Source organism: Callorhinus ursinus, unplaced genomic scaffold, assembly GCF_003265705.2.
Source record: "Callorhinus ursinus isolate GAN/ISIS: 27379988/994484 unplaced genomic scaffold, GSC_fseal_2.0 scaffold44, whole genome shotgun sequence".
NCBI lineage: Eukaryota > Metazoa > Chordata > Mammalia > Carnivora > Otariidae > Callorhinus > Callorhinus ursinus.
Genome location: NW_027397106.1, coordinates 7,478,661 through 7,506,563, shown reverse-complemented (window position 1 = coordinate 7,506,563; position 27,903 = coordinate 7,478,661).

Here is a 27,903-nt window from a genome sequence, read left to right as displayed (position 1 = left end):
CTAATGTTGAACCAGATTCCTGTCTTGTGTAACTCCGTTAGAGGCTCCGCCTGGAGAGTGTTCTCTGATCCTCTTTCGGAGGGTGTCTCCCTCTGTCTTTATTCCTCTCTGTCTCTGCCTCTCTGTGTCTCTTCCTAATTCCCTCTCGTTGTCTTTCCCCACCACCTCAATCGGCTCATTCTTTCCAGACAATTCGAAAGTTCTAGTTCTGCAAACACTGCATTTTATACCTGCCTGCTAAAGACCCTTCTGACCTGCAACTCCTCGGGCCAGCTGAGTACTGCAGGGGCACTGGCGGGCCTACAGGCTGAGGCAAAGGGTTGCAGCGGGAAGGACCCTGCATCCCCTTCCCCTGGCGGCCTGGAACGCCCTACCTCACTTCCCTACTTCTTTCCCTCCATTCTTGCCTCCTCTCTTCCCCCATCTACCTCCTCTCTCAAAACAGAAGAAATGGTTTCTTATGTATCGCACTTGTGTACGAGGTAGTTATAATGATGGTTGATAGTAAATTGCTGTAAAATACCTTTTATTTCAGACCTTTTGATTAACGATAGGTAACACCTGCCATACCATATTGAGAAGGGCACAGAGACTCCCAGGAATGAAATATTTCCTATGCAAATGGCACTTAACTATCCTAACCATTAGGACTTTCCTGACTGCCACTTATAAATACTTGTAAATATGGTGAGGATCTCATTGAATTAGCAATACGGCTTTCAGCTGGTAATTATCCCACTTACCAGTTCCTGAGTTAACACATATTAAAACTTTGTAAAGTTTCATTAATAAAATCAATAGTAACATAAAATAGGTTTTAAAATAAACGAAGATTTATAAATGTCGGGAAAAGTACAGATTCTTATCTCTGACATGCACACATGGTAACCAATTTGGCTTAAATTAAGGAAAATGAGAATAATTATGTTTAAAACAGGAGAAATAATTGGGCTAGTGATGTAAATTGTAAGCAGTGTTAGCATGTGGGTCCATCACATGCTAACATATTTACTTCACTGTATTTACAAGTATTTATATATCACTATTTAGTCATAGTGATATAACATAGTTTAAAAAAATAAACATAGATGGTAGCATGACGGAAGAGGATCTTAACTTTTTAAAAAGTGAAAGTGAAGGACCTTTGTTCCTTGCCTCCCCTCTTCCCAAATAATCAAGGATTCAGGTAGGAGGAGACTGTGGGGAGGTTGGGTAGGGAGAGAGAAAACCTTCAACAGAGGTTGAAGCCATGGGAATAGATGAAATCATTCTTTTTTAAAAAAAATTATTTAAATTCAACATAGGCAACATATAGAACATCATTAGTTTCAGATGTAGCGTTCAGTAATTTATCAGTTGTGTGTAACACCCAGTGAAATCATTCTGTTAAAGTAAATCCAGGGAGAAGAGAGTAGAGATGGAACCCCAGAGCACATCCACTTTCAGGGTGGAAAGCAGAGCCTGTGAATGAGCCTGAGACGGAGCAACACAGAGAGGAGAGTGTCTGTACTCTAGGAGACAAAGAGGACAAGCCTGACCTCACTTTTATTCTTCTCCCAATTTCTGATTACAAGAAGTTACCAAAAGAAGTAAACACCAACTAAATAATTCCAACTCCCAGTTGTACTGTAAGGACTAAAGAAGAATTTCTGTTACTTACTTAAATGTTGATGAGGATGGATTGAGAGATGGAGTAGGCGGAATTCTAAGTTGGCCCCCAAGATTCCTGCTCATTGTGTACATGCCGTATACGATCCCCTCTCCCTGAGTGTGGCCAGGACCTGTGAGAAGGATGGATCTCACTTCTGCGATTATGTGATGTTACATGGCAAAGGTAATCAAGTTATTAAGATTTTTTGTCCCATAAAATATTTAAATATAATAACTAAGCCCATTTTCAATGAAGTCAATAAATGTCACATCAATTTACACAAATGAACATAATTTTTACGAAGCGGGGAAATCTCAAGATATAATATATAATAATCCTGACTCATAATGTACCAAGGATGCCAAGAAAAGAGATTCAGTCAGTCTGGAGTAAGGTATAGACAGCTATATTGTTATAAAACTCCATACCTAAGTCTGATGCAGATCCCCAATGAGAGCAATTGATCCAGAAGGTGCTGCATTCAAATTAAAGGAGTAAGGTTACAGCCAAGTAAAATTTGAAACAATAAGTAGAATTATGACTGATAACACTGTGGTTGCCAAGCATCACCAGGTATTCAGGAGGAACAATAGTCAGACTGAAAAATACAGGAAAACCCAACACAACTATTTTTTAGAGTTTTGATCAGCATTATCCCTGGAGGTTGAAATATATTGTGGACGGTGAAGATACTGAAAAATCACCATGGGTTTCCCATAAAGCATGCAATTTCTCATAAATTTATATTAATAAAATTTTCCCTATACAAAGTTAACGTGGAAATGAGTGTCTCTCCTGATTTGACAACTCTTCCCATGCAACTCCTCAAGCAGACCTAGTTGTTTCCAGAGCCTCTCTTTTTCTAAGCTGAAAGAACCAATATTCATAATTTTTCAGAGGCCATCTGGATGATCTTAAAGATAGTTTTAGATATGAAAAATAGCTTGAGGATTTTTTTTAATATCTAGGATTGAATTTTTGTAAGACAAACATTTTAAAAAATGTCAGTAAATTGGCAACGTGGTTAAGATAGTAACGGGTGACTTAGTAATAACACTTGATTGTCGATTTAGTCATAGTGATATAACATAGTTTAGATAAAAAAATAAACATAGATGGTAGCATGATGGAAGAGGATCTTAACTTTTTAAAAAGTGAAAGTGAAGGACCTTTGTTCCTTGCCTCCCCTCTTCCCAAATAATCATGGATTCAGGTAGGAGGAGACTGTGGGGAGGTTGGGTAGGGAGAGAGAAAACCAAGAGCAGTTTGGGGTGGAGTAAGGAAGAAGACAGATGACCACAAGGCTTGTAGTCTGGGCAGTGACCCAGCATGGCAGGGGTGTGGAGCTGGGTGTAATTAACTAAATGTAAAATTCTAAATGGAACTCCAGTGTTAGGTCGCTCAGTAGGAGAGCAAGGGTGGACTATGGAATCATGGAGTCAGATATTTGAGGACCTGGATAGCTGGGGCCAGATTAGAGCATTCCTGCACCGGATCAGTTTACAGAGGTTGTGTTACAAAGACTTAACATGTTTATATAGGAAAACTTAATTCATGATATCCTGTACATTTTTTTCCTTAGGACTGTTTAAATTTTTTTTTTAAAGATTTATTTATTTACTTATTTAACAGAGAGAGAGAGACAGAGAGAGAGGGAACACAAGCAGGGGGAGTGGAAGAGGGAGAAGCAGGCTTCCTGCTGAGCAGGGAGCCCGACGTGGGGCTCGATCCCAGGACCCTGGGATCATGACCTCAGCTGAAGGCAGACACTTAGCGACTGAGCCACCCAGGCGCCCCAGGACTGTTTAAATCTTTTAAAAAATTTTGTCCTGATGTATACCACTTAAAAAATACAATGTTTATTTCTGTAGCAATTTCTGAGGATTTGTCTATTTTTGTTTATCTTTTATGCTCCCCTTCTGATTAAATTAAATGAGTAATAAAAGTCAGAAAAATAATTCCTGCTTGAAGAGTACCCTAAAGAAGAAAAGATAAATCTTTGGGACACTAAAAACCCTTTCCAGAGTATCAACCTGATAACTTTGGATAGAAAATGTTGTGATTTTGGCTCTTAAGCTTGGCAAATCAGGCTGCAACTGTACCCCACCAAAATATTTTTTTAATGAAAAAAAATCATCATTTGATGTTTCCACAGATTGGGATATTTGGCATTATGTATCTGTAACATCTGCACAATTGATTGAATTCTTCATCTGGATATTTTGGCATCATGACACCAACAGCTTTGGAATCCTTTTTTTTCCACCACTAAACACACACACACGCACACACACACACGCACACACACACACGCGCACACGCACACACACACACAGTTCATTGCTTGAAGTGTGAAAGACAAGAGGTACTGCAATCCTGTTTCTTTTCCCACTGAAATCTTTTTCAGAAGTTAGGCACAGAGCAGATAAGTTAATACACTTCCACATTTCTCTGCATAAAAAAAATATTCATCCAAACTAGAGGGTATTATGCTAAGCAAAATAAGTCAATCAGAGAAAGACAATTATCATATGATCTCACCCCTATGTGGAATTTAAGAAACAAAACAGGATCATAGGGGAACGGAGGGAAAAATAAAACAAGATGAAATCAGAGAGGGAGGCAAACCTTAAGAGACTCTTAATCATAGGAAACAGACTGAAGGCTGCTGGAGGGGAGAGGGGGCACAGGGATGGGGTAACTGGGTGATGGGCATTAAGGAGGGCACGTGATGTAATGATCACTGGGTGTTATATAAGACTGATGAATCACTGAACTTTACCTCTGAAAATAATAATACACTATATGTTAATTAATTGAATTTAAATTAAAAAAAATACGCATCCATCCCATTTTTTTCTCACCCTTCCTCCACCTTGTCACTTTAATCCTTCTAAAGATTATCATCTTGGTGTTACAGACCAGGATGTTGGAGGGTGGGGAGAGGAGAGAGTTGGGGAATACATGGAGCCACCAGATCGTCCCAAATGTAACATGTTTGTTTCTAATAGTGTAGGAGATATTTTTGACTATGGCAAAGAGTGTTTGTTAGCTTAGGTGGAGAATAGAATAGGATTTTCTAGAAGAGTTCTCAGGATCTCTTTCCATTCTGTTGTGTGAATATGATTCAAAAAAAAAAAATGATTCTGAACTTCAAATCTGTTCCAGGGCACTTTTAGTCAGGTGGTGCTCAGATAATCAGTATTTAGGGAGCACACGTTATAAGCGCCTCTTGGAGTTTATAATCCAGCCAGGAGTCGGGATTTACAACAGGAAAGAGTGCACAATAAAAGGTTAAACTCTGTGACAGACTGGATACTCTATTCAAAGGCGATGATGAAGAACAACAGAGACGGGATCTGGGGAAAGGCACATGGAGAAAGGAATTTTGAGTTGGGGCTGGAAAGACAGCCAGGATGTGATTGTGGAGAAAGGGAATATTCTGTAATGGAAACAACGGAGGCAAAGACATGGCTGACTTATGAGCTCGACTGAAGAAGAGCACTATGAGGTCAAGTTATAGAGAGGAAGGGTGGAGGCTCTTGGAGGTAATTAGAACATTCCACCCAGATGCTATATGGCACGTAGAACCATGTTAGATGGTCAGCAGGACTCCGTGACGGTCACTCACCTCTCTGTGTCTTCTACCACACCTACCCTTAATAGGGGATTACTAAATATTCCTTGAATTGAAGTGTGGCATGATGATAGAAGCTTTCAAAAACCTTATATACCATAATTAGGACCTAAAATTAACCATTTAAATGACATTTTATGCTACTTTTTCAGAAAGGAGGGAAAGGATAGTGTTTGTTTCAGATATAAAAGCTACAACCGTTGCGAATGTACCTCACTGATAAATAAATCATGGAGATAAGATTTCTTACACATTTACTGGGGGTCAGGCACCGCTCTAAAGCTCCTGGGATTTCACCATGACCAAGAGAGGCAAGATCCCTGAAAGATCACTTCACCCAGTGGCAATGGTTTTGAAGACAACAAACACAGGTGATGGAAGAATGACTGGGCAGAGGTAGGCTGATCATTAAGGAAGGGCTCTCTGAAGATGTGACCTATGAGGAGAGTCCTGAATAAGAAGGAATAAGGCAAGGGAAGGTCAGAGCTTTCAGTTAGAGGGAGGGGTGAGGCAAAGGCCTTAGGGAGGGGATAGCTTAGCATGCTGTAACTCATAACTTGATGAATTTTCTCTTTGTAATTAAATTCATTTTAAGCTGGGCCAATAGGAATCTGGTGGGAAAATGCCTTTTTCTTCTATCTCTTCTTTTAGACTATTTTCAAGAATAAAATTGAGTCCTCCCAAGACCCCATAGTAAAGGAATAAATTTATAACAGCAAAGAGAACAGAAAGTAGACAAGCATTAAACAAAAGTTCCAAAATATATCTGGAAGATTGACAGAGGCTGGAAGGCCAGTGACACATAAACCAGGGGGAGGAAGGCTGTGGAGTGTAGCTGCAGAAGCCAAGGAGAGTGAAGAGAATTGCACGGCTTACTAGCAACACGGAGGCCTGCCTGGCACACATCCACCCCTTCTTCCCTCCATGGACAAGAGCCTGGAGACAAAACTTAAAAGGTGGCTTGAGGTAAATAGTAGAACCTTGAAATTCTGACTCGTACTCTAAGGAGATCAGCATGCGTGGGCAGAAAGCATTTGGAAACGTTTTCTTGTGAAGAGGAAAGGGATAGGGCTAGAGCTAGAGAAAAATGTGCAGTTGCAAGGCAGGGGTTTTTATGGTAATGGTCGCGGTGGTGGTGGTTGCTTTTCAAACAGGTTGGGCTTGAAGATGTTGCAACAGCAAGGGCCAGTGGAAAGGATCTTCCTAACCAAAGTTCCTAACTCCAGGTTTCCCGCTCTTTGCTCTGCTGTGGTTAATTTCAGCTAATTTTTCTAAAATTCAGCTCAAAGCACACTGGACTCTCTCCTCCAGCTCCTCAGATGTCCCCTAATCTGCTGTGGTTATGCCACTCTTCGTGCCCTTCCCAGTCTTTTAGATATTCCCTTCACACGTCTACCCCTGAGAATGCCAGTGAACTTCAGGCTGCGTTTCAAATGCATCCTTCTCTCACGTTTTCCCTGCGGGCAAGCACTTGAACTTATTTCTTGTTTGTTTTTATTTCACAGTCGGGCCGTGTAATAGATACCTAGTGAGCATTTGTTGATTCTTCTTCCCAAAAGGTTGTCACTTTTTTGGACGCCATTTCTCGAATAGTCACGCACATCCTCACTTCCCACTCACCACGTTCTGGCTGCTGCACCCAACAAACCTCCTGAAAATGCTGTGTGGAAGCTCTCCTACAAGCTCTTCATTACTAATCCAGAGAACACTTCTCAGTTCTTATCCTGTGTCAGATTTCAGCAGGATTTGACTCTCTAGACCACAACTTTGCCTTGAGCATTCTCTTCTCTTGACTTCAATAACATCCCATTTTCCTGGCTTTCTTCAGACCTCTCTGTTTCTTTTCAGTTGACTTTTTTTTTTTTATGTCATGTTAATCACCATACATTACATCATTAGTTTTTGACTTTTCGGGATTTTTTTCTCCCTGCCTTCCCTTCAGTGCCACACTCAATGGTCCAGCCTAGCCTTTCTTCTTCTTTCATTCTGCTGGCTCCCCTGGGTGTGCTCAACCACGTCAACATCACCAAGTTCATCTTTCTCTGCAGCCCAGATCTCTCTTCTCCATACTAGACCAACAAGAATAATTGTCTCCCAGACACCCTCTCTTGAACATTATCATCACACTTTAAATGTAATATATCCCAAACTAACCTCATCACGTGTGCTCTACTCCTTTTCCACCTGCCCTCACCATCACAATCCATTTTATCCTCCACTCTTCCTTCTCTCAGTGAATTAAAATCCCAACCATCTAGTTTCTCAAATCAGGTTTTCGCCTGGGCATCATCCTTGATGCTCAAAAGATGAGTCAATTTGTGCACCTAGGAGAACAGTGGTGCCCTTAAAAGTGACTGGCACTTTCAGGAAAAGTTTTTGGTTATTTTGTTTGTTTCCTTGGAAAGAACAAAAAATTATTTACTTGGATTAGATAGTTTGAATTGGAAGTCATTGGGATGCCCACATAAAAATGTTGATTGGGCATTTGTAAATGTAGGTCCTGGAGCTAGGAAGGGATTTCAGAGCTAGAGCGCCATCTTTGAGAGTTATCTACCATACAGAGGACATTCATTGAAACCATATGAAAAGATGCGATCATCATGGAAAAGAGTACATAGAAACAGGATAGATGGAAACAATTTGTAGGAGCAGGTTGTAACTCTTTAAAAGTTGATAAGACCTTACAGATTATCTGGAACAACTTATTTTTTTTTCACCTGAAAATTATATTGAGAGTAAAAGAGGAAGAGAGAAATTAAATTCTAGAGAAAAGTCTTTACTCAGAAGGTCTTTGATGCCAAGTTAAAGTTGCAAAGCTCAGACCAAGAAAAGATTCAGAGTGAGTTGACTCTACTAAAGTCAGGAGCAAGGCTTTAGAATCAAGCCGACATTGTTGATGGCAGCACAGAGCGCCAGAAAGAACTTGGGTCTTTTATGAGTTCCATGAACCAATAGATAAGCAAGCCCTAAAGCTTACACGACCTCCAGATTTCCTATACTGTAAGCCAGTATATTCCATTATAGTGTGAGCCAGCTTGATTTGTTACTGGGGTAACCGTAAGTGCTAGGGCCAGCTCGTGTGGGCTCCCTAGAGCTGACAGTGTGCTTCTCTGCCCAACTCTGTATTCGGTGACATCATGTGGTTAGCTTGAAATTGGCCACGATGGGACTATTTACAACTCAGAAATTGACAAATGCTGCAAATTAGGGTTATTGTCTCTGCCCCAGGAAATGTGATTGTTCAACATTTTCCAGCACATCACTGGTTACAGCCAAAAGCATCTTTACTGATGCACATGTTGAATCAAAAACTGCTGGTCATTGTTTGTCACTTAATAATTCATTTGGAAAAGTATCAATCAATGCCATGTGGCTCTAACCCAATTGCTACAAGATGTCTATCTATAGTGTATAATAGAATGTTGAGAAGTGATGAGGAGGTTGAAAATCTGGGAGTCTGCATTTTCTCGGAGGGATTGTCGGTGTAGGACACACCCCTTCAGGGGAGAAGTATTACTCTCCTCCTCAGGTCAGAGGAGACGTTTTAAGAGAACCGCTTGGAGAACCTGATGTGAGTTGCATAGAGTCTGAAGGACATAGAGACTCACACGTGAAAGTTCTGAGGGAAGAGACTGTGGCTGAAATTGCCAAGAAGCAAAGAGATAGTTGTTTGCAGGGGCAAAGGTACCAAAGTAGTTTCCATGGACCTGAATGAATCCTTCTGAAGGAGGCTTACTGGATCGTCTTGAGGAGGATTCTGGCTAAGAGGATGGATGGTCTGGAGGGCAAGGTGACCCAATAAAGACACTGGCTGCCTGGGGGTCCTTGGAGGCAATGGCAGTGGCCAGCAAGGAGGCATTTTTATCCAAAGTAAAGAACTGTAGGTGAAGACCCCTCGGGATGATGTTGGGATGTTGGGTAGAGGCAAGGTTGCATCTCAAGAGTCCACAATTATGCATCTGACACAGCCACAGGGCACTAAGACCAGATTATGACAATACTAGTACAGTTAGAATAGATTTCCACTAGTATTTCTCTCTTTTCCCATATACTCCGACCCCAGAGGGGTCCAAAGCAGCAGCTAGTGTGTGCGTGAGGAGTTAGGGGACTAGAAAGAGTAAGGGAGAAGCCCACCTGGGTCTCCTAACCCCTCAGATTTCCCAGCCACAGACAGGGAAGATTGAATGGGAGAGGCAGAGGCTTTAAATTGGATAAAAGATGGACATTTCAAAGTTAAATTGGAAGGTACTTTTCAAAACTATTCAATGCAATTGCTCTTGTGACTTCAAGAGACCAGAAAAGCTGTGCAATCTGCTTGGCATTTATACCAGGAGCAGGAAAAACCAGCAAGAGAGGGTTTGAAGGGTCCTTAGGGAAATTGATTCCTAATTTATGGCAAGTTTTACTTTCAGAAATAAAACCACAAAACAACACAGTCTCGTCCAATCTATAAGGCTGGCATGCTGAGCAAGGAATGTTCTTATTCTTTGTAGGAGCTCCTTCTTTACACTGTCAGGTACCAGGGCTCTGCCTTTTGGTGTGATTTCAGCCACCAAGTCATCAACAGTAACGTGTTCTAGTCCTTTTTCTTTAATTACCTCTTTACAGTGGTAATTAATAGTCTCTGTGCCTTACTGGCTAATTCAATAAACATGCTAGATTTGCATAGATGATTGCAGCATTTAATAACTTGATTCACTGTACAGAAGCACAGTCAATGTGCTTAATTGATGTCTGTCCAATGAATGAATAAGACTCCAGCTTGGAGTAAGAAAAGGATGTAGGAGGAACTTCTCTCATCTGAGCAAAATGAGAAATTGTTTGCATCTATATCACATCAGAAAGAAAGGTACTTTCTTGTAATTCTCTCTGTATTTAACAGAGTATATGTTAGGATTCACAGAAAGATGGTGGTGTGTGGCTATTTAACACTTTTTCCTTTAGCCCCATAAAGCTAAATATAAACACAGAATTTCTGTCTCTCTACCCAACCTCTGCCCAGTGCAGAAGTGAAGACAAAGATTCCTCTGCATGTCTTTTGATGGTTCTGCTTTTCTCTGTAGGTAGTAAGCACTGTGTTAGCAATTTGGACTCCTCCTTAACATTTCAACAGGGAGAATTAGAATCCATGGCTCCTAGGGTTTAGAAGCCCTGGGTCCACAGTGTGCAAAACAGCAGGTACTAACCACAGGGGGTTGTCTACTTTTACATCTAAACTCATTAAAATTAAATAAAATTTAAAATTTGGTTTTTCTATCTACTAGACCCATTTTAAGTGCTCATTAGATACATGTGGCTCGTAGCACAGATTTAGAGTATTTTTATCGTCACAGAAGAGGCTACTGGACTGTGCTTACCCCAGATCTTTATTAGAGAAAAGCATAAAATATTTTTGAGATGAATTTCTACCTGGGATGATTCAGGTTCATTTCAAAAAGAGAAAGATAAACTTTCATATTTAAATAAGTTGAGAAAGTAAATAAAATAAATATAGTCTTCAAATTAAGAATTTGGAGTACATCTAAAGACAGACTTTGCCAGAAGTGATCTTTTGTGTGTAAATTTCATTAAATTGCTTTCGATGGACTGTTTAGGTAACTTATTTTGCATTGCAATCTTAGGAGATGTCTTTTGGGATCATTCCCAGAGAGTTCATCTTAGTTTTTATAAAGCATTCCATACCTATTTGATATTGGCAAAGAGAAATTAAAATCGTCTGCATTTAGGAAAGAATCTTTATATTCACCATGACTAAAGTCTTTGGACAAATCTGGACAAATTAGATTGATCCTTACCAGGGGTGAGAAGACTGCCTAGTTCCTCTCTGAATGTCAACAGTAATTTATAGCAGCTTCACTTCCAACTCGGAGCTGGTAACTGGGGAAAAGCTATTGTGTCACCAAAGGGGCGCATTGGATTGAGCATATAGCAACTTATGCACGTGCCTCAGAGCCTGGAATACTGGCACATAGTAGGTGATCGATATTTGTTGAGTGAAACTTACAGAATACTATCCTCTATTAACTCGTTCTCTGTGAGGCAGGAAGGGGAGATCATATTAACCCAATTTAGAGATGAGAAATGAACAAAGAGAAGTCCTATGGCTTTCCCAAGGGGACAGAGCTAGTGCTAGAGTTGTGACTTAGTCTTGCTTTGCAGAGGGAGAGGAAATACAGTGCTTTCTTTTGCCTGTGTCTATTCAAGCTAAACATGTATTTTTCATTTGTTTCTTTTCTACTTCAGAGTTTAGAGTTGCAAGAGTAAACTTGTTACTAATGGGCTAGTATGAGGTGAGTAGATATGTGAAAGAAGGAAGGATAAGAAATACTTTGTCTTGCCTTAATGTGAGCAAATTTCAGGTATTAAGCCTAAATGAGTGTTAGTTCTATGTGTTTTACATTTTCCCCCTGCAATGTTTAGTTGTCTAAAGTCTGATTTCTTTAAACTAGAGTTCTAGATGAGGGATTGAGAAAACTTTTTCTGTAAAGGACCAAACAGTAAATATCTTAGGCTCTCTGAATCAGATGGTCTGTGTCGAACTACTCAACTCTGCCGTTGTAGCATAAAGCTTCCTGGATAATACATGAGTTGTGTATTGCTATGTTCTGCTGAAACTTAACTTACGCAGACTGAAATCTGAATTTCGTACAGTTTCCATGTATCACAAAATATTATTCTTTTTTCGGGGCGCCTGGGTGGCTCAGTCGTTAGGCGTCTGCCTTCAGCTCAGGTCATGATCCCAGGGTCCTGGGATCAAGCCCTGCATTGGGCTCCCTGCTCCGTGGGAAGCCTGCTTCTCTCTCTCCCACTCCCCCTGCTTGTGTTCTTGCTCTCGCTGTCTATCTCTCTGTCAAATAAATAAATAAAATCTTAAAAAAAATGAATAACTAATCTGAGAAGGATCTAAATGGAATCACTTAAAGTATGGCTCTTTGCAATTTCAGAAAATAAGAAAATAGGTAACTTTGCTATTTCACAGCAACTTCTGAAATAAAACTATTGATAATAAGAAGGAATGACTTCCATAAACCCTAACACCTATTTAACCCATCCCCCCAACCACCTCCCTCTGGTAAGCATCAGTTTGTTCTCTTTTTCCCTTTGCTTGTTTGTTTTGTTTCTTAAATTCCACATGTGAGTAAAATCACATTGTATTGGTCTTTCTCAGACTGATTTATTTCGCTTAGCATAGTACTCTCTAGCTCCCTCTACATTGTTGCAAATGGCAAGATCTCATTCTTTTTTATGGCTGAGTAATATTCCATATATATATATGTATATATGTATATATACATATATATGTATATGTATACACACACACACACACACACACACACACACACACCACATCTTCTTAATCCATTCATTGATGAGTGGATACATGGGCTGTTTTCATAGTTTGACTATTGTCGATAATGCTGCTATAAACATTGGGGTGCATGTATCCTTTGAATTAGTATTTTTGTATTGTTTTGTAAGTATCTAGTGGTACAATTCCTGGTTCATAGGGTAGCTCTATTTTTAACTTTTTGAGGAACCTCCATACTGTTTTCCAGAGTGGCTGCACCAGTTTGCATTCCCACCAACAGAGCAAGAGGGCTCCTCTTTCTCCACATCCTCACCAACACCTGTTTTTTCTTGTGATGTTGATTTTAGCCATTCTGACAGGTGTGGGGTGATAGTTTATTGTAGTGTTCATTTGCATTTCCCTGATGATCAGTAATGTCGAACATCTTTTCATGTGTCTGCTGGCCATCTGTATGGAAGTGTTGAATCACTATATTGTACACCTGAAACTAATATTACACAGTGTATGTTAACTACCTGGAATTTAAATAAAAATTAAAATAATAAAACTGTAATTTCAAAAAAAGGAAAGAAACATTGTGTCTTACTAAATAGAGTTCTTTTTCATCTTATGAACAAGATTTTTAAAAATCAATTTACTGAAGCTTAATTGACTGTTATAATTGGTCATAAATGAAAGGCTCCCAATTAGCTATATAATGAATGATGGTAAAGGAATCTTCTTGTCAAGATAGACTCTCAAGAACTTAGTAACAGCTAAAAGCAGATTAGCCACACTGGCTCATGAGACAAGCTAGAGAAACAAGCTCTAGCTGAGCAGACCAAAGTGCAAAAAATTTAAACATGGCAATGGAGGCTGAGAAGGCAGAAATATTAGTTAAAGCAAAGAGGAAGTGAGGGACTGAGCCTTGTATGAAGGTGTGTGCTATGGTAAAACTGGTCAAGTTTCTTTGAATTAATCTTATCTGCATATGTAAGTCTTCATGTGGTGTTTTGTTACCCTTTCTGGCACCATGAAGACATCCCAACTGTTGTGAAGATTTATTCATTGTCAAACCCCAACCGTTGTTCAAAACCAGGCTATCTTAGTGCTGAAGACTGTGGGTAGCCAAGATGTGAAAGTTTTGCTAGGGCTATATCTGCCTGTCCCGGTTCCTGGGACCACAGCAAACTAAACATGTCTGGGTCCTCCTCCACTTTCTGAAACACAGTGTTGCAGTGGATGGAGTCACAGAGAATGAGAAAGAAATCTTAACAGTAAAACAGAACATCATTAAGGGATGTTCCAAACTGGGGGAGCAGCACCCTTCAGGTGGACTGAGGTCAGGATGGGAACAGTTACTAATCTTCTAATTAATCAGAAAAAAGTGTTCATTGGGAAGAATGTTGAAGGTGTAATTTATGACTTGTCTAAATGGCGCTGAGGATAAGGAAGTCCTCCCAAAACATGCAAACTAACATGATATACAGAGGTAGGAATGTGGTTTGGAGAGTTGAAATGGTATGGTGCTTTTCCTTGGAAGGGAGGTCTGTGATTTAGGAAATAAAATATTGGTTAGGCATTTGGGGAAACTTGGGGTGATGGGACTATAGAGAGACTTATGAGAGTTTCAGTTTAGCTATCTTAAACCAAGGTCACTCTTTTAAATTTATGGTCTGCAGAATTTGAGTCTTATCTACTGAAGGTTAAAAAGAAATGGATTTGTGGAAATAGGAAAAGCTGACTGAATTTTAAATGTATTTTCAAGGTAGTCTATCTTTTTAAACTGTTTGTCCATTTAAGTTATTAGATATAATTTGGTGGAAAGTTCAACTAGGAGACAAAAATAATTATTATATTGTTACCCTACAGTAGAGGAACCTGGAATAACTATACGTGGGTAGTGGAATCATATTTTGGAACATTATTTTTTTTTCTCCTTGTCTTTGTGACTGTTTTCTTTTCCTCACATTCAAAGATAAAGGCAGCATTAAAACCCACTGCCTTGGGAAGTAAGTGTGACAGGATGGAAGACAGAAGGGGAAAAACTGTGCAGAAATGCAGAGATGATAGATGATGGTGGTCTGTGAAGTGAGGTAGAAGAATAATGATAGAATGTAGGAAGAAACTGAGTGGCTGGAAGAAGGAAACTTCCTTGAGAATAAGAAGGTTTCCAGGGCACCTGGGTGGCTCAGTCATTAGGTGTCTGCCTTTGGCTTAAGTCATGGTCCCAGGGTCCTGGCATCGAGCCCTGCCTTGGGCTCCCAGCTTGGCAGGAAGCCTGCTTCTCCCTCTCCCACTCCCCCGATTGTGTTCCCTTTCTCTCTCTCTGTCAAATAAATAAATAAAATCTTAAAAAAAAAAAAAAAAAGGTTTCCCAAGCCGTAGAAGGAAACAGGAAGGGTCTGCACTTTCCAGGAGAAAAGAAGACCAAGCTCTGACTCCTGGAGGTGCCTCCCAGAGAATTAGCAGGACAGCTGACAGGGGTGAAGCCTAAGAGCAAGGGCTGGAAGTCAAATATCTTCAAGATCATTAAGGTAATGCCAATTGTGATAATAAGCAGTAAGGTGTGGTGGCAACTGTGGGTAACTAGAGAGCACATGACCTGGCTAAACATATGCAAAATGGTCTTTTGGCTTTTGGGTTTTTTGTTGTTGTTTGCTTTTGTTTTTGTTTTTTGTTTTTGTTTTTGTTTTGTTTTTTAAAAAGCTTTGCTTACCATCAAAATATTTGGGAGCCAAATTTGCATCTTCTAGGCTCCAGGACAATATAGAGACATAATTTGCTTTACCGTCAAATTGTATGATATGGAAGCCACAGAGAGCCACTGAACCTGTGTGGGCCATGGGGACAAAGATAATTGTCATCTCGGTGGTAAGGTATAGACAAAAAACAATCCCTGGAAGAGAAAGATCTCATCTCCCCTTGTTCCTCCTCCAGTTACAGATATTTGGACATGATTTATAATCCTGGATTCTTGCTATGAACACAAGCAAGGGGAAGGAAGTTCTATGAATGCCTGCTGTTAGGCTTCTCAATTGTCCTTGTATTAACTTGAAGGTGATGGGGGAGGTTGCTTCTGTGGTACAGTTTAGGGTTAAGAGGTAAACACCACTTAGTGAACTGAGTAAACCAACGAAAGCCTATTGTGAATGCCAGAGTTTGTCAACGAGACAGATCAGATTCTGACTTGAAGGTAGCCAATCACTTGCACAGGTGGACATGGAGGCTGAAGGTACAATTGATTTGTTCCAGCAGCAGGCAAGAGGTATCTCCTAAAAAAGGAAGCTGTTTCTTTACTCCAGGACCAAGAAGACATTCTCAATGAGAAACTGCAATTTGGTTCTACTATATCCCCATGACTGGATGGTTTTCTCTCTTGTCTCATTTTCTCCCACCCCATTCTTTTACTGGGCATAAAATAAGCACAAGCTTATTGCTTTAAAAAATGGCCGATGTTATGTTTGATTGATATCAAATGGAGACAGGGTGGGAAAAGGGCCGGTTCTGTGAAATCCCCTCCTTTATCGGTCTGTGGCACGCTCATTCAGCTCTCACCTTTATATGCCAGTAAGTTATTTTGTGCTCAGTTTAACAACAACCTCCACCACCACAAAAAAAATCCCAAAACATAAAAATCCTTGCATACCTTGTTCCATTGAAGAATTTTAATGTTTTTCATTTATCATTGTAAAATCAAGGATAATTTTTTTAAAAGATGTATTTGTTTTTTGTAGGGAGGGAGGGAGAGAGAGAGAGAGAGGGAGAGACAGAGAGCTTGAGGGGTAGAGGGGCAATGGAGAGGGAGACAAAGAATCTCAAGCAGATTCCGCACTGAGTGCAGAGCCCGACAAAGGGCTCGATCCCATGACTCCAACATCATGACTTGAGCCAAAATCAAGAGTCGGACACCTAACTGACTGATCCACCCAGGTACCCCAAGTCAAGGACAATTTTAGAACTTTTTTGTATGTAGCTGTTACATGTAGGGCAATCTGTATTCAAATCGGGATAGATTATGTTAAAAGAAATGAATCCTGGATAGTTTTCCCTCCAAGTCAAGTGTCTTGTTATTGAAGCAAACTTCTTATTAAAAATGAAAAAGAAAATAAAATGTGAGCTAGCAATTTCCTATAGTCTATCTTAGCAAGCACTCATTGGATGTCTAATCACATACGATCATTTATATGGTGTAAGGGGATAAAATAGTAGGAGGAAAGTTTTGCACACAGGAAACTTGCAATCTAGTGGAGGAAGCAGTAAATACATCGAATACAAGGGAAGGTATGATAAGTACAACTGAAATGAACACAGTCCTGTGGGGACACAAAGGAGAGAAGGGGCTTTATCAGTGGGAAAGGATTAGATGACAGAAGGAAAGACCCAGCTGTACTTGAGCTCATTTTAAGCAGGTACCATATTCAGCAGAAGTGTAAGAAACACACTTAAATTGGATAGAATGTGAAGACCGCTCATCACTTATTGCTCCTTCATGCCTTATCTTTCCTGCAGCCTTGTCACCAACCTTCCTGACATATCGACATCACCACTTGACTTATTTGTTTGATGTGCCCCTTGCAGAGTTAGAGGATTCTGTCCTGGTTACTTCCTGATCTCCCCAGTGAAAAGTATTTTCATCTTGTAAAGTAAGAGTCTCTCTCTCTCTCCAAATAGATATATATTAGCCAAAAGGAGTAGTTCTCAACCTTGGGCACATGTTGGAATCACATGGGGGAATTTGAAAAATATGGATGGCTGTCACTTGCCTCCTGGTAATGATGCACTAAGGGCACAGCATCCCCCTGGAGTGTTCCTGCCAGGAATGCAGAACCTGATTGTAATCATAAGGGAACACCCGAAAAACCCAAACTGAGTGACATTTTACAAAATAACTAGGGTGTTAGTTAAAAATTTTTCAGGTCATGAAAACTATGAAGAACAAGCCCATTTTAAAGGAGACCAAAGAGATGTGGGAACTAAATGCAATGGTGAGGGCGCCTGGGTGGCTCAGTTGGTTAGGCGGCTGCCTTCGGCTCGGGTCATGATCCCGGAGTCCTGGGATCGAGTCCCGCATCGGGCTCCTGGCTCGGCGGGGAGCCTGCTTCTCCCTCTGACCTTCTCCCCTCTCATACTGTTTCTCTCTCTCTCTCTCTCAAATAAATAAATAAAATCTTTAAAAAAAAAATAAAAAATAAAAAAAAAAATAAATGCAATGGTGACCTCGAATTGGATCCTAGACCAGAAACTGGACCAGAAAAACGACATGAGTGGGGCATTTGGAGAAGTCCGAATGAGACTTACAGATTAAATAATATAATTGTTATCATTGTGGATTTCTTGATTTTGATCATTGTACTGTGATTATGTAAGAGAGTGTCCTTGTTCTTAAGAAATACACACCAAAATATTTTGAAGGAGAGGGACATCGTCTTCAAGTTCCAAATGTTTCAGAAAAAGCATAGATAGAGGGAAGTATATATATTTAGAAAGAGAGTCAGAAAGAGGAGAGAGAGGGAGAGGAAAGAGATAAAAGTACTGTGGAGCATCGGGATTAATGGTAAACAAGAATTCTTTATGCTGTTTCTGCAACTTTTTGATAAGTTTTGTTTTATTTCATAATAAAAAATATTTTAAAATTAAAAAGAAAAAAAGCACTGATGCCTGGGTCTCACTCCCAGATATTCTCTTACTTCATTCAAGGTTGTGGCCTGAGTATCAGGGCTTTACATTCTCTCCCGCTGATTCTCCATGCAGCCAGGGTTAAGATCCACTGGCCTCCATGGGTCTTGGTGTCTAGACAGACTGAATTTCTAATCTACTCTTTCTTTATGGAACTTGTTGGAGTGAAGAACACTGGGGTTGGAGAATTAAAAAAAAAAAAAGCATCTCTGAAAAGAACAGTTTATTAGAGTCCTGAATACAGATCCCTCGAGGGCCCAGTAAGTAACATAAATGTGTGAAGCAGCAGAACCCGAGATAATGGAATGGTGAGAACATCTCTGGATTAAAGTCATTTAACTTAGATTTTTAAAATATTCTCCTGAACAATCCAAAATAGGCAGGCCTATTTGGGGGCAATGTCTCATCATATTGTAACATGCAGACCTGAAAGAACAGAAAATTATGGTCACAATTTGTAGGCATAGAAATTTGGCAGAAGTTAGGTTCCTCTGAGTATATTCCTGTTGTGGACCAGACACTACGCTGAAGCATTAGGTTTTCATTAAATTTAAACAAAGTATATATTTAAGATAAATTTGGAAATAAGAAAATTTGCATTTAACTTTTTACTAGGCCAACTTTGGCTGCAAGTAACATAAAACCTCAACATAAACAGATTTAAACAATAAAGCAGTTTAACATCTAACGTAACAGGAAGTCTTGCAGCTTAATGTCCTCAAGGATCTGCCTGCCTCCCATCTCTCTGTTCCACCTTCTTTAGCGGGTCATATGTTTGCCTTCTGGCTAGCTCTGTGATAGTTCCAAAAGGGCAGCAGAAACTCTAGGCCTCACATTCAGCTGTGGCAACATCCAAGAAACAATCTTCTCTTGCTTTTACCTCCTATGAACAAATAAATCTGTTCCAGAAACCCTTAAGTAGACTTCCCCTATGTCCCAGTGTCCTGAGAGTCACATGTTTATTCTTAAGCTGAGCATTGGAAAGAAAATGGGATTTCTTTTTCTTTTCTTTTTTTAAAGGTGGGGGGGTGGTTTGCAGAGGAAGAGGGAGAGAGAGAATCTTAAGCAGGCTCCATGCCCAGCATGGAGCCCTATGCGGGGCTCGATCTCACAACACTGAGATCATGACCTGAGCTGAAATCAAGAGCTGGATGCTTAACTAACTGAGCCACCCAGGTGCCCCAAAAATGGGATTTCCAGGTTGGGCTTGGACTAAAGAGTATTTGTATTGAGGATGGGATCATCATCCCTTGAGACATGAGGGAGGCGGGATGGATACCCGGTAAACTTGGGGTGGAGGTGGGGAATGAGCATGAAGTAAGCAAGTGGTAGAGTTTGAAACAGTAACTGTTCTTAATCAAACATTTCTCTGAGATTAAGTCATGGAATGCTCTTGATCAAGTAACTTAATTTTTCTGGACCTCATTTATTTGTTCACCTAAAAAAATAAGGGTTGGACTGGATGGTTTCTAAGATCACCTCTAACATTAGTAGTCTATTAGTCTATAATCACAGTTCACTAAGCTCTAAAACGTAAAGGAACCGAAGAACTTGGTATTTGTGAGAATGCCTCTCAGAGTAGATAATTCTTAAAATCTAGACCCCAAATAAGGGAAAAGCAGATGCTTTAATAGCATAATGAGGACTTCTGGGTTCTGGTCCAGCATGTTAAGGACTTGGAAGTCATCACTCCATCCTAACAAGTAAAAGGCTGAACAAACTCAAAACCAACAACTCTCCTTAGGTCTGTCAGAGTAGTGAGATCACATGGCAAACTGCTACACCGACAGAAACTGAGAATCACAACTTACTGGAACAAAACCCCACCTGCATAAGCACATGAGAAGATGCGCAACATCATATACCATTAGAGAATGGCAAACTCAAGCAAGAATGAGATGCTGTTGCATACCTATGAGAATGGCCCAAATCCAAAGCACTGTCAACAGCAATGCTGGGGAGGATGTGGAGCAACAGGAACTCTCATTCATGGGGGTGGTAGGAATACAAAATGGTACGGTCACTTTGGAAGACAGTCTGGAAAACTAAACTTTTGGCAGTTCAGTTTTCTTACAAAACTAAACCTATTCTTACCATACGACCAAGCAATTATGCTCCTTGCCGTGTACCCAAATAAGTTGAAAACATACGTCCACACAAAAACCTGCACACAAATATTTATAACAACTTCATTCACAAATCCTAAACTTGGAAGCAATCAGGATGTCCTTCAGTAGGTGAATAGACAAACTCTGATACCTCCAGACAATGGAAAATTATTCAAAGCTAAAAAGAAAAGAGCTATCAAACCATGAAAAGACATGGAGGAAATTTACGTGCATTTTACTTAGTGAAGGAAACCAATCTGCAAAGGCAAAGACTGTATGATTTCTAACCATATGACAATCTGAAAAAGGCAAAACTATGGGAGACAGTAAAAGGATTAATGGTTACAAGGGGTTAGGGAAAGGAGGGATGAATAAGGGGAATATGGGGGATTTTTAGGGCAGTGAAACTACTCTGTACCATTCTATAACGGGGGATATGTGTCATAATATATTTGTCAAAACCCATAAAATGTACAACACCAAGAGTGAACTCTACACTTTGGGTAATAATGGTATGTTGATGTAAGTTTGTCCATTAAAACAAATGTACCAGTCGTGGGCAGGATGTTGCTAGGAGGAAGGCTGTGCCGTGTGTGAGCAAGGGGATAGGCAGAATCTCTGCACCTTCTCCTCAATTTTTCCGGGAACCTAAAACTGATCTAAAAAATAAAGTCGAAGTTTTCAAAAAGCCTAATTAAAACTGTCAGACCCTGAGATATAAATTTTATATAATAAAATTAAACTATTCTCTTTTTCACTTCAATCTTGTCTGTTACTTTCTTCAGGAATATCATAACAAATAGATTTGTCTGGGAGTTTTATAAGCAAGAAAAGGAATCTGAAAGCAGGCAAGGTTTCCATTTGCATTTCCCATGTCTCCATGAACCTGGGCAAATTCTCCAACCTCTTTTCTCCCAAGAGGAAAAACTGGGCTTTTTTTTTTTTTTTTTAAGGTAAACATCTAATTATAGATTTTCTTGAAAAATAAGCTTTTAGACATTTCCTGTTCTTAAGATGTTGCCATTGAACGTATAACCACTGGAACTGTGCGGATGACACAACAGATGGAACTGTGCGGATGACACAACAGATGCTGAAAATAAATGAGCAAGGTTAGTACTGACATCTACTGTTAGAGCCAGAGTGTGGATTGTGCTCCTGCAGGCCATCCTGAGTGAGGAGAGCAGAGGCTCCTCCAGCTGCAGGGGTGGGAGTGGCTGGGGGGAGAGCATTACCCGAAGCTATCCAGAAAAGGGCAGCCAGGGAATCACTTAGCACTTCTGGAGATAAGCGTGTTGAAGATAAATTCTCATCCCGGAGTCTTCCCAAGACTCTGGCATCTTTAACAAACCTCCCACTTTGTTTCTCTCCTAATGTTTCTGTCTCGGGTGGTTTGAAGAAAAGGTGGATATGGCTGCTGGGTTTCAGAACTGTATCTGGAGAGTATGGGGTGGGAGAGAAAAGGAGACTAGAAAACTTCTCTGACCTTGGTCTTTCTCCTGCCCTGGGGCTTTGCTCTAGATTGTAAATCAGCTACCTCTCTTTTGTGTTACTTATCTTTCTCTTTCTCTGGAAATATTTCCCACCCCAACCTGGGAAATAGCTGTGGAGTTAGTCACTCTGCCTATTTTAGAAGGTGTGCCTTGTGTGAAGTCTCACACTCACTCCATCAGCTCGCCTCGCTTTCTCCCGTGTCTCCTGAAGAGCCAGAACCTAAACTGTGGAGAAGAGACCCAGAGTGTACACTCTTCCCGTCACAGAAAAACACACACTTATCCTTATTATGTGCAGAGGAAAACAGCTGTGGGTTGCAATTGCTGGTAGGTAAGGACTTATGTAAAAACCAAGAATGGCGATGTCAATACCCAACGTCAACCCCAGGGAAGGTCGTCCAGGCCCAAGAGGATGGACAGGAGGACTCGGGAGCTGTTAATGGACATCCTCGAACCCCCTGAACCTAAAGTGGATGGCTCTGTGGGGTCTTATGCTCTTGCTGTGCATTCTCGTTCCTGGCTACCATGCTCCTCTTATCTCATTTATCTGATTGATGCACATTCTCTAAGAACAAGAGGCTTGGTCCTAAGATCTGTGAAGGACTAACTGTGCCCCCACGTGGAGAACACAAAGAAATCGTCTATATTTTCGCCCTCTTACTCACTTGCTTTCAAGACAACTCAAATAGGCTAATTTAATGGCCACAATTTTTTTTTTTTTTAGTTTTTCTCTTTTTACAGTGAGTTATTTGAGTATTTCAGACGTGAATCGTTTTAAGAAAGATTGCTGGTAGTTGCCAACATTCTTCCTGGAGGATCTAAATAAGTTTAAAGGGTTTGTGTTCTTTTGAGGAAAATCACAAAATTCTTCTTTTATTCATACAGATATAATCAAAGCACTCTTTGTACAACTTTTCTTATGTGGTAGGCATTTTGGAACCCACAGCATGCTAGGACACTTTGCAAAAACCGGTTTCAGAGAAAATCATGTTATGTTCATTGAAATAAAAAACTTGGTGAAACAGGACAGAAGAAGTGGGCTTGGCTGTTGATCAGCAGTGGGCTATCCACCCCCACGATGTTGTTACACATGGTAGTAGGGTAGGACAACACTTAAACACACGGACCCTGGCATCACAGTGCCTGTGTTCAAAGCTCTGCTCTACTGGTCATGCGCTCTAGGGGACTCTGGATAACTTCACGCTCTGTGACTGTTTCCTCATGTGTAAAATGGGGTAATAAGTTAATACATGTGTAAAATACTTAATGGCATATCTAGCACTCAGCTTATATTAACTGAGAACTTTCATCATCAGTATTAAATGTAACAAGTAATTTACTGGTCATATCCTATCTTATTATAAAAGCAACATCCCAAATCATTGGCTTGTCTTTCCCATTTAAATGTTGTAAATTAGGGAGTGCCAGGTCTAGGAAATATTTGATAGGCTGATGGAATCTCCTTATTCAGAGGATATTAGTATTCCCCTAATTTTCTATAGGGAAGATATTTTTTAACAAAACTTGCTTTCGTCAAAAAAATAATTTTTTTAAATTTTGTTGTCTCAATTCTGCTTGATTTGGGGTTTTGTTCGTTTTTGCTTTCCTCTAGCATTTTGGCCTGTTTTGTGCTCCTGTGTTCTTGTCATTGAAGGTTGTTTCCAGGCATCCATCTCCTGACTAGCTTGGGTGGGGGGTCCCCGACGGCCAGGATTTTAAGCGGGGCTCCTTCTAGGACTTACCATGAAGAGCTCACCACAGGGCCACATGCAGAAAAAGAGCTTGGAACTGCTTGGCCATCAGCAGTCATCCCTTTCCTGGAGAGAAACAGGGAAGGGAAAAGAAGTGATATCAATTGGCATTAGATTGAATACATGTGAACCCCTCAGCATTCTCTCCTTTTCCCAGCCCCATGGCCTCTGTGAGTCTGTCCACTAACCTGACCTGGTGGTGTCTACTTGGGATGCAGGATGAGCACCTATATTTTCTGTGTCCTCTGTTTAAGAGACATTTAAATGTATTCATTCAGCCTCTTCCTCTTCTTTAAAGTAGGGATAAGTACATATTAACTAACTCTAGAAGAAATTTAGGAAAACGTGTGTGTGCAACCCTCCTCCCCCCCAGTGATTAGCCACTCTTTTTACTGCTGATATTTGTCATTGCTGATAACGGGAATATATTTCTTCTCTACTTCTGCCTAGGTCACTCCCTGGCCTTGTCTGCCTTGTCTTTTTCGAGACTTCCACTTGGTCTACTACACATTCTTCTCTCCTTTCTTTCTTGCCTTCTTAACCAAAGCTCCACTCTGTTGAGGGCACATTGGATTTTTGGGGGGCCACACAGAGTCACATGTGGCCTTTGTGTGGTAAAAGGTCCCAAATGAATTGACTCAGCTGGTTGATGGTGATTTGTGGAGGCTTGATTCGGTACCCAGCGCTTTAGTCAGTTTTATGCCCTTCAACGATGTAAGACAAAACAAAACAAAACACGAAAAGATTAACTGGGATGGGGCTTTCAAGTCACTGTCGCCACTCATGGGGTCATGTTGTCAGTGGCCTTACTCCACACGGTGGGACTCTTACTGTCCTGGGTGGCTCAGACAAATGTCCCTCACAAATCCACTGCACTAAGGTGCTCTCTGTGCTTCTAGTGTACTATATATTTTTTCCAGCTATTAATGGGTCCAATTTCTTTTTAGTTTTAAAACATATCTCCTGGGGCACCTGGATGGCTCAGTCGGTTAAGTGTCTGCCTTTGGCTCAGGTCATGATCCCAGGGTCCGGGGATCGAGCCCCGCATCAGGCTCCCTGCTCAGCAGGGAGTCTGCTTCTCCCTCTCCCTCTGCCCCTCCCCCCACTCATGCTCTCTCTTTCTCTCTCTCTCAAATAAATAAATAAAATCTTTAAAAAAAATTAAAAAAACATATCTCCTATAGTCATACTCAGTTTGAAACTTAGCATTCGTTTGGAAACCAGGCAATTCCACTATTTCATTGTCCATCCAAAATGAGATGGCTTGTAACATTTTCTTGGTCAAATTTTCCTCTCAAGTTATTCCCAGAGCCCAAGTTAGACGTCACCAACAGCCACGGAGTCCTTCAGAAACTGCTGCCACTCTAAATATCAAAGGCCTTAAAAATACATACAGCCTTTAGACCAGCATTTTTACATTTAGTAATTTATTGTAAGGGAATCATTAATCCTACAGCAGCAATCATTTAGCTGAAGATGTTTAAGGCAGTTGAAAACAGTCTAACCGGTGAATGCAGAATAATGATTAAATGTTCATGATACTTGATACAAATAAAATTCCATGCCACCATTAAAAATGATGTAGTAAAAGAATAGTTATTGACATGGCAAAGTACTAAGTGCAAGAATTGAATTAAAGGTGTCAGTATGGAATATGTACAATATGCTCCCATCTTTGAAAAAATATATACATATACGCACAGAAAAAGAACGAAAAGCTTTCAGATAGAATGCCAATGGTGGTTAATTCTTGGGTGGTAGAATTATAAGAATGTATATATTTTAGGTAGGCTCCATGCCCAGTGTGGAGCCCAACATGGGGCCTGGACTCATGACCCTGAGACCAAGACCTGAGCCGTTATCAAGAGTCAGATGCTTAACTGGCTGAACCACCCAGACACCCCCTAAGAATTTATATTTTCTTGTATGTCTTAATTTGTATTTCTTTTACAATAACGGAGTAGTAATTACATGTTTTTTGAAGACTTCTAAAAAAATCACTGTTCATCTTGTGAGAACCAACAATTGATATCACTTCAATCCTTCTGCTAGGAGAAGTGTTCAAGGTATTATAGAAACTACATGAGATATGAAAGGAATGTACATGAAAGTCAGAGGATCTAGATTTACAAAACACCAGCATAACCCCATTACAAACAGACTTAATTTTATTAAACAAATCTATCTAGGTGGGTTCCTGTTCTGCAAAATGTTTTCCTATTGCTAGAGCTTTCCTCACCAAGGTTGAGTGGTTCTGTGTACTTTGCATGAAGCACGACAACATTCCGGTACGCCGTTCTTCAACCCATAACAACGCTCGCATCTGCAATGATGTTATCCTCCAGGACTACGGCGCAGGGACACCACAACAAGCACTACTACGACAGGGATTTGGGACAGGTTCCTCCAGAGAGCATGGTGCGTGAAGAGGCTCTCCTGGCTCTCAGCATGTGTAGAAATTAGAAACAAACCCTGATGAAGGAAATATGAATGTGGCAGAATCGTGAAGGGTCATTACAGTCTCCAACTGCAGACATTAGTGTCTCCTGTCCTGCCCCCTTCTCGACACAGAAGGAACAGAACCCCAAAGATCTGGATTCAAGTCAGCCGTGCGAATGTTTAACATGTAAATAAAAATCTGGAATCCCACTATAGGCTATTACATTTTAAGCCAATAATTTATGTAGAGAGCATTAAATTAAACAAGAAGCACACTCTTTTTATCTAAAACAGATACAAAAAAAAAACCCAACCCCATTACTTTAGTGATTTATTTTGTCATCATAGAATTTCCATTTCTGCTGGATTTTGGTACACACATTGCATGTTCTTCTATATAGGAAATTCATTTAAAGGCACTAGTAGAATTTAAGCTGCAGATGGACAATCAAGAGAATCGCTGAAACTCATTTACAAAATTGGAATGAGCCCAAGATAGAGAATGATAAAACCAAAGCTTCTATAGACGTTTTCTAGAATTTTTAGAATTCAGGATCCTCTTGTTTAATTCCCAAAGCAGCAATTCCTAGCAGCATAGGATCCCTGAAATATGCAGAGGAGATGATTCAGAAACAAAGGGGAATAAATCATCTGACAAATAATTAAAATTAAGCCTCATGTCAGTAGGTGGCATGCATACATTCATCTATTCGACAAACATTTATTGGGCACCTCCTTAACAAATCATGGGGCCCAAAGATTATTTCCTAGACAAATATATGACTCAAGACTCTTCTTTCTATATGTGTCCTCTTTAGCTTTATAAGCATTCTATGTGCAAAGTCTCATTTGAATGAACATCAAGGGCAGCAGTGAGAAAAGAATGACAAAGGTGCACCATACTGTGTGGAGTGTGTGTGTGTGTGTGTGTGTGTGTGTGTAATGGGAGGAGAGGTACCAGCAAAATGTAGCTTTCCTTTCTTTCTAGGTCTCTTTGCCTTGGGAGCTAGGGAAGCACTACAGTCCTGTGCTTTGTCCTTTTGCCAGCTCTCTTTCTTCAGCTCCCACCTCCTCAAATAAACCACAGCACCTAGAATCATTTCTCTGATCCACTATACTCAGGATAACCATGGGAGCAAAAAGATGGGTGTGGGAAGGAAGCAGGCTGGTAATGCTGTCTGGCCTCCCAGGACTTGACTGCCCACTGACTTGGGAAGTCAGGCTGCAACAGTCTGTAAGAGGCCATCTATTTTCCATGTACTGAGAAGTATGACAAAGTCGTGGATAACTACATGAGAGAATCTGGTTAGTCCACCTTCTGGTGTGCTAAGAGTTAACTCTCTAAATGCCTCGATCCTTTTGTGTCTCCTCTTGTTGAAATTATTTACGACATCTGCCTTTTTATGTCTTGCCTTAGCAAATAGAGCAAAGTACGTTAAGGTTCCATAACACAATTTTCAACTGTAAGCAACTGAAGAAGTCCAAGAATATTAAAACCACCTTAGAAGCTGTTATGATTATTTACTTGTATTTTTTTTCCATAAAATTAGAGTGCCAGCTGTGAAAAAGATCTGATTGTTTGAAGGTTCCAATTATTTGGGTTTTATTCTTCTAGACTTCCTGCCCTGTTCATGAACTTGAGGTAAACTTGAAGTGTAAGGGTTTTCTGGAATTAAAAGAGTGACTAATTCCCAGATTAAAAAGAGGCTCAAGATGTTTTTGCTTTTTGCAGGTCAGATTGCTTCGCATCACATCAGATCCTTGAAAAATATTCTGAACAAGTTATAAAGGGGGAAAAATAGAAAAAATATAGAGGAAGTCTTATCATTGAAATGACATTTTCATTTATTAACTTAA